A 9,659-nucleotide genomic window follows, 5' to 3' on the forward strand; every position below is an offset into this window, starting at 1 on the left:
AGCTTTCCACCAGCCAAATATGCATATAGTATAGCCTATTTCATTCCATTACTCTCTATGTGTTACATTGCCAGCATATTCCATGTGCTGACCCATTTTCGGGCTGCAACGTTAATGTTGCAGACTTTTCAGACGATGGTTAAGGTGCTTTTAGGTCGTGGTTCTATACTCAGTGATGTCGTTGGAGTTGATGGACTCACTTATCTTCCAAGCCTTCCGCTGTTATCATTATTAGATGGCCTTAGGACCATATTTATTGTAATAAGTTCTCTTTTGAGACACTCGATGTCATAAGTGTGTGATTGCTACTGTGTTATAAATCCTTCAAGTACTGTGTGGTGTCAGCATTACTGATCCAGGGATGACACCTGAGCACAGAGATTGGACCGTTTGAGGTCTGGTCGCTATAAGATGGTATCAGAGCACACGCTGACTGTAGGACACGACCACTAAGCTAAAAGACCTAGATCACTACTCACTCTCTTCTCATTCTGACTTCTCATCTTTTCCAACTCTTTTAGGATGGCGGATGCAAGGAAAAAGTTCACGCAACCAGATGAAGATACACCCTTTGGACGTCACTTGAAGGAAGTCACTAGATACCTGAACATAGGAGTACCAAGCTTCACCGGAACCTACAACGTCACTTTACCTGAAGAGGAGCTCTAGATGATTCAAGTTCAAGTTCCAGGAAGGACGTTCATGCCAGTCACTGAGCCCATAGAGTTTTCTTTTGATGCACCAACTTGGGATCGAGGAAAGAGCATGGCAGCTCACATCGCCATGGGACGTATTAGAGAAGTCTACCGCAATGATCTCAAGGATATTGTCTACCAGATTTGTGGGCGCCGAGATGAGCACTAGGAGATGATCAGTATCAGGAAGGATAGATCAATTGCAGCTTTTATCCAGGAGTTAAACCAGCACATTCGACGTCAGGAGAACCAGATGTGCGCCGACTTGATAGATCTGAAGAAGGCAAAGACAAGAATCAAGGAACTGGAGGAAGAACTCAAGGCTACACGTTAAGATTACGAAGAGGAAATCGAAGTATTAGTGGAGAAAAATGACGATCTGATCAAGAAGATTGGAATATTCATGGGAGGCCTTACACCAGTAGAAGAAGACGAAGAACCCAAGGAGATTCGCCCGGAAGACTACATCATCATCGACGACACCGACTCGAATCCAGACGATAGCGATGATGACTATGTTGATGAAGCTGGAGCAGATATCATGGAGTCTGCAACCGAAGAATATTTCTAGTAGACCACCAAATCAGTAGTAATAGTCCACCATGTAAATATAGTAGTCTGAGCACTTTTGCGATAGTTAGATCGATTGTGTGCCCTGTTTGATTGATTGAATGAAGTGAATTGTTTGCTTTTGCCTCATGTTCATATGGGTAGTGTTTTCTCCTTAGACCCCCTCTATTCTTAAATCTCATCTTTTCTAAACCTCAGATGCCTCCGAGACGTGACCCTGGATTTACCTTCCCACTGGAGCTCACTCAGTTGATCCAGCAGTAGAACACATTGATGCAGTTCCTAGTCCAGAATCAGAATTAGGGGAACAACAACAGATAGTAGCAGATGATTGGCTCCGCAAGACAGCAAGGGAGTTGACCACAGCAGGATGCACGGATGCGGAAAAGGTGAAGTTTGCCGCACATCAGCTTGAAGGACCCGCAGCATCATGGTGGGAGAATTTCATAGCCACTTTCCATGTCGACACTGTCACGTGGGACCAGTTACAGCAAGCTTTTCGTACTGCCCATGTTTCAGCAGGAGCTATGGCCATGAAGAAGCGAGAGTTTCGCAACTTGCGCCAAGGAGGATGGACAATTGGCCAGTATGTGGAGGACTTCAGCAAATTGGCACGTTATGCCCCAGATGACGTTGCTACGGATGCAGCTAAGCAGGAGAAGTTTCTGGAAGGACTGAATGATGAGTTGAGCATGCAGTTGATGGTAGCAACCTTCAACAACTACCAGGATTTGGTAGATCGTGCTCTCATGATTGAAGGGAAGCATCAACAGATTGAGAATCGCAAGAGGAAGTATGGACAAGGGAAGTACAATTCAGGAGCTCAGTAGAAGCCACATTGTACCCCTAGACTGGGAGGACATTTTCAGCATACCCATGGAGGAGGTAGCTCGCACAATCACAACGGCACCAAGAATGGTAATGGGAATGGAGGAAGCAACGGCCAGAACCGCACCAACCCATCGACCCCAGCCAAGAGAGACCTGAGCCAAGTCACTTGTTTTAAGTGCCAGAAGACCGTACATTACGCCAAGGAATGTCCTGAATCACAGAAAGGTAATGACAATGGAAGCTCTGGGAAGAAGCCGAACCCTTTCAATAGGGGACAGGTAAACCACGTTAACATGGAGGAGGTTGAAGAGCAGCTGGATGCAGTAATTGGTAAGTTTTTGGTTAAGTCATTTACTGCACTCGTTCTTTTCGATACCGGTGCATCGCATTCATACATATCAAGGGGATTTGTGGATAAGTATAACCTGCCCACCAAAGTTGTTAGAACACCTATTTTAGTAAGCTCACCAGGAGCGGAGTATATGGATAGCCAAGGATGTTTTCAAGTGCCATTGAGTATAGGTAGGCATGTGTTTCCCTCGGATTTGATCATTTTGGAATCACAAGGATTGGATGTAATTCTTGGTATGGGTTGGCTGTCGATGTATGGAGGAAACATCGATTGTTCCAGTAAGTCGATCTTGCCTACCACCCCAGAAGGAAGAAGGATCAAGTATGTATCTCGGCATGTGCCGAAAAGGACTCAAGTAAATTGTTTAACAGGAGTTGTGCAGGAGGAAGTACCAGTAGTGAAGGACTTCCCTGATGTATTTACAGAAGAGTTGCCAGGCATGCCACCGGATAGAGATATTGAATTTTTTATTGAGCTTTTGCCAGGCACAGGGACAATATCAAAGAGACCATATAGGATGCCCGCAAAGGATTTGGTGGAGATTAAGAAAAAGATTAAGGAGTTACTGGATAAAGGATATATTCACCCAAGTTCTTTGCCTTGGGGATCTCCAGTACTTCTAGTGGAGAAGAAGGATGGATCGTTAAGGATGGTTGTTGATTATCGAGGATTGAATGAAGTAACCATCAAGAACAAGTACCCACTACCGATGATCAATGATCTGTTTGATCGATTGCAAGGAGCTAAGGTATTTTCCAAGATCGATCTGCGTTCAAGATACCACCAGTTGAAGATTCAAGAACAGGATATACCTAAAACGGCATTTACCACCAGGTATGGGCTGTACGAGTATACTGTTATGTCATTTGGTCTGACTAACGCATCTGCATATTTTATGAACATGATGAACAAGGTGTTTATGGAGTTTCCGGATAAGTTCGTTGTAGTGTTCATTGATGATATTCTGGTTTACTCGAAGAATGAAGAGGAGCATAAGGAGCATTTGCGTTTGGTTCTTGGAAAACTCAGAGAACACCAGTTATATGCCAAGTTTAGCAAATGTGAGTTTTGGTTGAAAGAAGTTGGATTTCTCGGACACGTTATATCTGGAGAAGGTATAGCAGTAGATCCCACTAAGGTTGATACCATGACAAATTGGGAAGCCCCAACAACAGTTGGAGAGATCCGGAGTTTTCTTGGACTCGCAGGATACTACCGGAGATACATTGAGAATTTCTCAAAGATTGCGAAGCCTATGACAGAGTTGTTGAAGAAGGATACCAAGTTCATATGGACTGAGGAATGTGAGGCTAGTTTCCAGGAGTTGAAGAAACGTTTGGTTACATCACCTGTGTTGATTTTAGCAGATCAGACCAAGGATTATGAGGTGTATTGCGACGCTTCACGTCGAGGACTTGGAGCAGTGCTTATGCAAGAAGGAAGAGTGGTTTCCTATGCCTCACGACAGCTTAAGCCGCATGAGTTAAATTATGCTACGCATGATTTGGAGTTAGCAGCCATAGTACATGCGTTAAGAACATGGAGACATTTTCTCATTGGAAACCATTGTGAGGTGTACACGGATCACAAGAGTTTGAAGTATATTTTCACGTAGAAGGTGTTGAATCTCAAGCAAAGGAGATGGTTGGAGCTCATCAAGGATCATGATATGAAATTGCATTATCACCCCAGAAAGGCTAATGTAGTAGCTGACGCGTTGAGCCGTAAAAGCCATGTCAACACAGTAATGACGGGAGATTTACCAAGGGAGTTAGCCGAAAATCTTTGTGAGCTATGTTTGGAGATAGTTCCAAGAGGCTATGTAGCAGCATTGGAGATTCAGTCTACTTTGATGGATAAGATCAGAGAAGCTCAAAAGACTGACAAGGAGATTGCCTCTATTAAAGAAATAATGAGCAAAGGAAAAGCTAAGGGATTACATGAGGATGAGCACAATACCTTATGATTTGAAGAGGGTTTTTATGTGCCAAATGATTCAGAGATCAGGAAGTTAATTCTGCAAGAGGCCCATGATTCACCGTATTCGATTCACCCAGGAAATACCAAGATGTATTTGGATTTGAAGGATACCTTCTGGTGGACTGGAATGAAGAAGAATATTGCGGAGTATGTAGCAGTTTGTGATGTATGTCAGAGAGTAAAGGCAGAACATCAGAAGCCAGCTGGATTGCTACAGCCATTGTCAATACCCAAATGGAAGTGGGATAAGCTAGGCATGGATTTTATTACAGGATTGCCCAGAACACATTCAGGCTATGACTCGATATGGGTTGTAGTCGATCGTTTGACAAAGGTAGCTCATTTCATTCCAGTAAAGACTACCTATACCAGTGCAAAGTTGGCAAAGATATACATGACCAGAATCGAATGTCTGCATGGAGTTCCAAGGAGCATAGTATCAGATAGAGGAACCCAATTTACCTCAAAGTTCTGGAATCAGTTGCATGAAACTTTGAGTACCAGACTGGAGTTTAGTACAGCGTTCCACCCATAGACGGATGGACAGACCGAGAGAGTCAATCAGATTTTGGAGGATATGCTAAGAGCTTGTGGGCTAGATTACGGATCTAGTTGGGACGAGAATTTGCCTTATGCAGAGTTCTCTTACAACAACAGTTATCAATCCAGTTTGAAGATGGCCCCTTCGAAGCCTTGTACGGAAGGAGGTGCAGGACCCCATTGTCTTGGGATGAAGTTGGAGACCGCCAGTTGTTTGGACCGGATCTGATAAAGGAGTCTGAACAAAAAGTGAAATTGATTCACGATAGGCTCAAGGTAGCTCAATCCAGGCAGAAGAGCTATGCAGATTCTAAATGCAAGGAGACAGTTTACGAAGCCGGAGACCGAGTTTATCTTCGAGTATCTCCACTTCGAGGAGTTAAGCGTTTTGGAGTTAAGGGAAAGTTAGCACCACGTTTTGTAGGCCCATAAAAAGTTTTGGGGTGTATGGGAAAAGTAGCCTACAAGTTGGAATTGCCCGAAGGATTGTCAGGAGTTCACGACGTGTTCCACGTTTCCCAGTTGAAGAAGTGCCACGCGGGATTGGCTGATATACCGCTGAGAGACACAGTGCCACTGGAAGCGATTCAGTTCGACTATGAGGAGAAACCAATTAAGATTCTTGAGTATGCCAGCCGAGTCACCCGCAGCAAGGTTATCAAGTTTTGCAAGGTTCAGTGGAGCCACCACACGGAGGATGAAGCCACCTGGGAACGAGAGGTAGAATTGCTGAAGGACCACCCTCACCTATTTTCTAGCCAACCCGAATCTCGAGGGCGAGATTCATCTTAAGGGGGGTAGGTTTGTAACATCCCAAATTTTCAATTTGGAATGTTATACACTAGAGCATAATTGCATATCATATTTTATTTGCATTTTGGTTGATCCTAGAAATTCTACGCAACTCAAGGACCCTTGGAGAGAGTTGGGGATTTCGTTATTTTCATATTTGAGTTTTCTAAAATTTTGAAAATAGGATCGTTTGATTTTATTTATTTTATCTTCAATTATTTCTATTACAAAAAAATATGAGAGAGGGAATAAAATGAATTTCCCAAAAATAAAGAAATATTGAGGATTTAATAAAAAAAATCAAATAAGATTTTTTTTATTTTTTCCTATTTTATTTGAATTTGGGAAATATGCGTGTTTTTCAGAATTGCATTTAGGCCCCAAATAAATGTTCATCCTGTGCGGCTTGATTTTAGAAGCCGGGAAAATTTATTTCGGGATTTTTGGAGTCCATTTAGTTTTCCTTTTGTTTTTTTTCTGAGCATAATTATTTAAAAAAAGTCCGAACCGCCTTACCGGGCCGTGTCCGACCTAGACTCCCGGCCCGGTCGGCATTATATAGCCGGGAGGCCCAGCCGCCACCCCCACCGAAACCCTAGCTGCCGCCGTCTCTATCCTGCGCCGCCGCCCGTGCCGCCGCTGCCTCGTCGCGCCGCCGCCCGCCGCGCCGCCTCGTCGTGCCGCCGCCCGCCGCGCTGCCTCGCCGTGCCGCCGCCCGCGCCGCTGCCCCGCCGCCCGCTGCCGCCGCTGCCTCGCCGCGCTGCCGCCAGACCGCCGCCGCCGCCGCTGCCGGATCCGCCATCGAAGGTTTTTTTTTCGCCGCCGGTTTTTTTATAAAACCGATCGGTTTTCTGACGGTTTTGTTCATTTTTTTTAGTTTCGGTTTTTTTAAATAGATCGGTTTTTCGGTTTATTTAATTAGCGAGCATTCGTTTTAACGAACGTTCGTCATTTTTCTTTTTCTCGGATTAAATCTGCGATGTTTCAGATCGTGATTCCTGATCCGATTTTTGTTTTAGTCTAACTTTTCGCTCATTTATCGGAATCAGGCGATTCAAGCGCCTGGAGTTTCGTCTCGAAACCCTCTTTCCGTTTAACCAACTCAAACTAGTTTTTGCCACTGTAAAAATTGCCCTAGATCCAGAATAGTAAACGAAGCCTGTTTCTTTTGTCGTTTGTTTTTCGTTGCTTCGTTCGATTTGATTTCTTTTGCCAACCCGAGTTCTTAAGATGAAATTTCTGGTTAGATCTTTTATTTGAGTTTTACTTGTGCATTAGTTGAGTACTTATGGTATGCTTGTTTGTTTGCGATAGAGTATCCGGAGTGCGCCGCTTGCTACTTCGAATCGCTAGGTTTTGCGGATCATCAGCAAGGCAAGTAACACTTTGATCATACCTCCTACTACCCAGTTTTATTGCATTAGATCAATCCTCTCACATTGCATGATTAGGATCTAATTAAATTGTGGGTTTGGGAAGTAGTTGAGGTAGTACCTATTACCTGTTATTATCAAACCTTTGGGAGTTACTTCTACGTTTGCTCATTGTGCCATGCTATGCTAGTAGACGTGGATTGGGTGAGTGTATCCATGACAGATGTGAGATTGTAAAATTAATGGTTTATCTAAGGTGGAAACTTAAATACACATCTGGGTGGATTGAGGCACTTGGGTATTCTAGTGATTGCCTGTTTTCTTTTGGACCGCCACCCAGGCTCAAAGGGATCATGAGATTATTCATGCTAGAAACTTCAGTGTGCAGCCACAAGCTACTATGGGCTCTAGCATAGTTGATTAAGTTGTGCGAACTCTTACAGTGGTGGACTAGCAGATGTAGGGGAAAGTAGGTGTAACGGTCTACCCGATCGTAAGGTGCTAGCGCTTCTGAAACACTATGTCTCAGTCATTCGTTTCTCAAACACCATGTAGTGCGAGAACCCAAACGGAGGCGATCGAGTCTTGTGGGGAAAAGTGCGCAAACCTCTGCAGAGTGTATAAACTAATCATGCTTAGCCATGTCCCCAGTTATGGGCATCTTGAGTATCTAGTACGTGGATTATCATGTGAATCTCATCATGTTACTTTAAAATAAATTTTGTTGGGTTATGTTTAATGATGATGCTTAATTGGGATTGAGAATGCTGTCAACCATTCTCAATGTTTAACAACTACCATGATAGTTAAATAAAATTTATTCCTTTGCAGTAGGGAAAAATTGGCTTTACGCAAAACTGTAACCATAGAGCTTTCCACCAGCCAAATATTCATATAGAATAGCCTATTTCATTCCATTACTCTCTATGTGTTACTTTGCCATCATATTCCATGTGCTGACCCCTTTCGGGCTGCAACGTTAATGTTGCAGACTTTTCAGACGATGGTTAAGGTGCTTTTAGGTCGTGGTTCTATACTCAGTGATGTCGTTGGAGTTGATGGACTCACTTATCTTCCAAGCCTTCCGCTGTTATCGTTATTAGATGGCCTTAAGCCATATTTATTGTAATAAGTTCTCTTTTGAGACACTCGATGTCATAAGTGTGTGATTGCTACTGTGTTATAAATCCTTCAAGTACTGTGTGGTGTCAGCATTACTGATCCAGGGATGACACCTGAGCACAGAGATTGGACCGTTTGAGGTCTGGTCGCTATAAGATGGTATCAGAGCACACGCTGACTGTAGGACACGACCACTAAGCTAAAAGACCTAGATCACTACTCACTCTCTTCTCATTCTGACTTCTCATCTTTTCCAACTCTTTTAGGATGGCGGATGCAAGGAAAAAGTTCACGCAACCAGATGAAGATACACCCTTTGGACGTCACTTGAAGGAAGTCACTAGATACCTGAACATAGGAGTACCAAGCTTCACCGGAACCTACAACGTCACTTTACCTGAAGAGGAGCTCTAGATGATTCAAGTTCAAGTTCCAGGAAGGACGTTCATGCCAGTCACTGAGCCCATAGAGTTTTCTTTTGATGCACCAACTTGGGATCGAGGAAAGAGCATGGCAGCTCACATCGCCATGGGACGTATTAGAGAAGTCTACCGCAATGATCTCAAGGATATTGTCTACCAGATTTGTGGGCGCCGAGATGAGCACTAGGAGATGATCAGTATCAGGAAGGATAGATCAATTGCAGCTTTTATCCAGGAGTTAAACCAGCACATTCGACGTCAGGAGAACCAGATGTGCGCCGACTTGATAGATCTGAAGAAGGCAAAGACAAGAATCAAGGAACTGGAGGAAGAACTCAAGGCTACACGTTAAGATTACGAAGAGGAAATCGAAGTATTAGTGGAGAAAAATGACGATCTGATCAAGAAGATTGGAATATTCATGGGAGGCCTTACACCAGTAGAAGAAGACGAAGAACCCAAGGAGATTCGCCCGGAAGACTACATCATCATCGACGACACCGACTCGAATCCAGACGATAGCGATGATGACTATGTTGATGAAGCTGGAGCAGATATCATGGAGTCTGCAACCGAAGAATATTTCTAGTAGACCACCAAATCAGTAGTAATAGTCCACCATGTAAATATAGTAGTCTGAGCACTTTTGCGATAGTTAGATCGATTGTGTGCCCTGTTTGATTGATTGAATGAAGTGAATTGTTTGCTTTTGCCTCATGTTCATATGGGTAGTGTTTTCTCCTTAGACCCCCTCTATTCTTAAATCTCATCTTTTCTAAACCTCAGATGCCTCCGAGACGTGACCCTGGATTTACCTTCCCACTGGAGCTCACTCAGTTGATCCAGCAGTAGAACACATTGATGCAGTTCCTAGTCCAGAATCAGAATTAGGGGAACAACAACAGATAGTAGCAGATGATTGGCTCCGCAAGACAGCAAGGGAGTTGACCACAGCAGGATGCACGGATGCGGAAAAGGTGAA

The sequence above is a fragment of the Triticum urartu genome, chromosome 3 (genome assembly GCF_003073215.2).
Source record: "Triticum urartu cultivar G1812 chromosome 3, Tu2.1, whole genome shotgun sequence".
NCBI classification, from domain to species: Eukaryota; Viridiplantae; Streptophyta; class Magnoliopsida; order Poales; family Poaceae; genus Triticum; species Triticum urartu.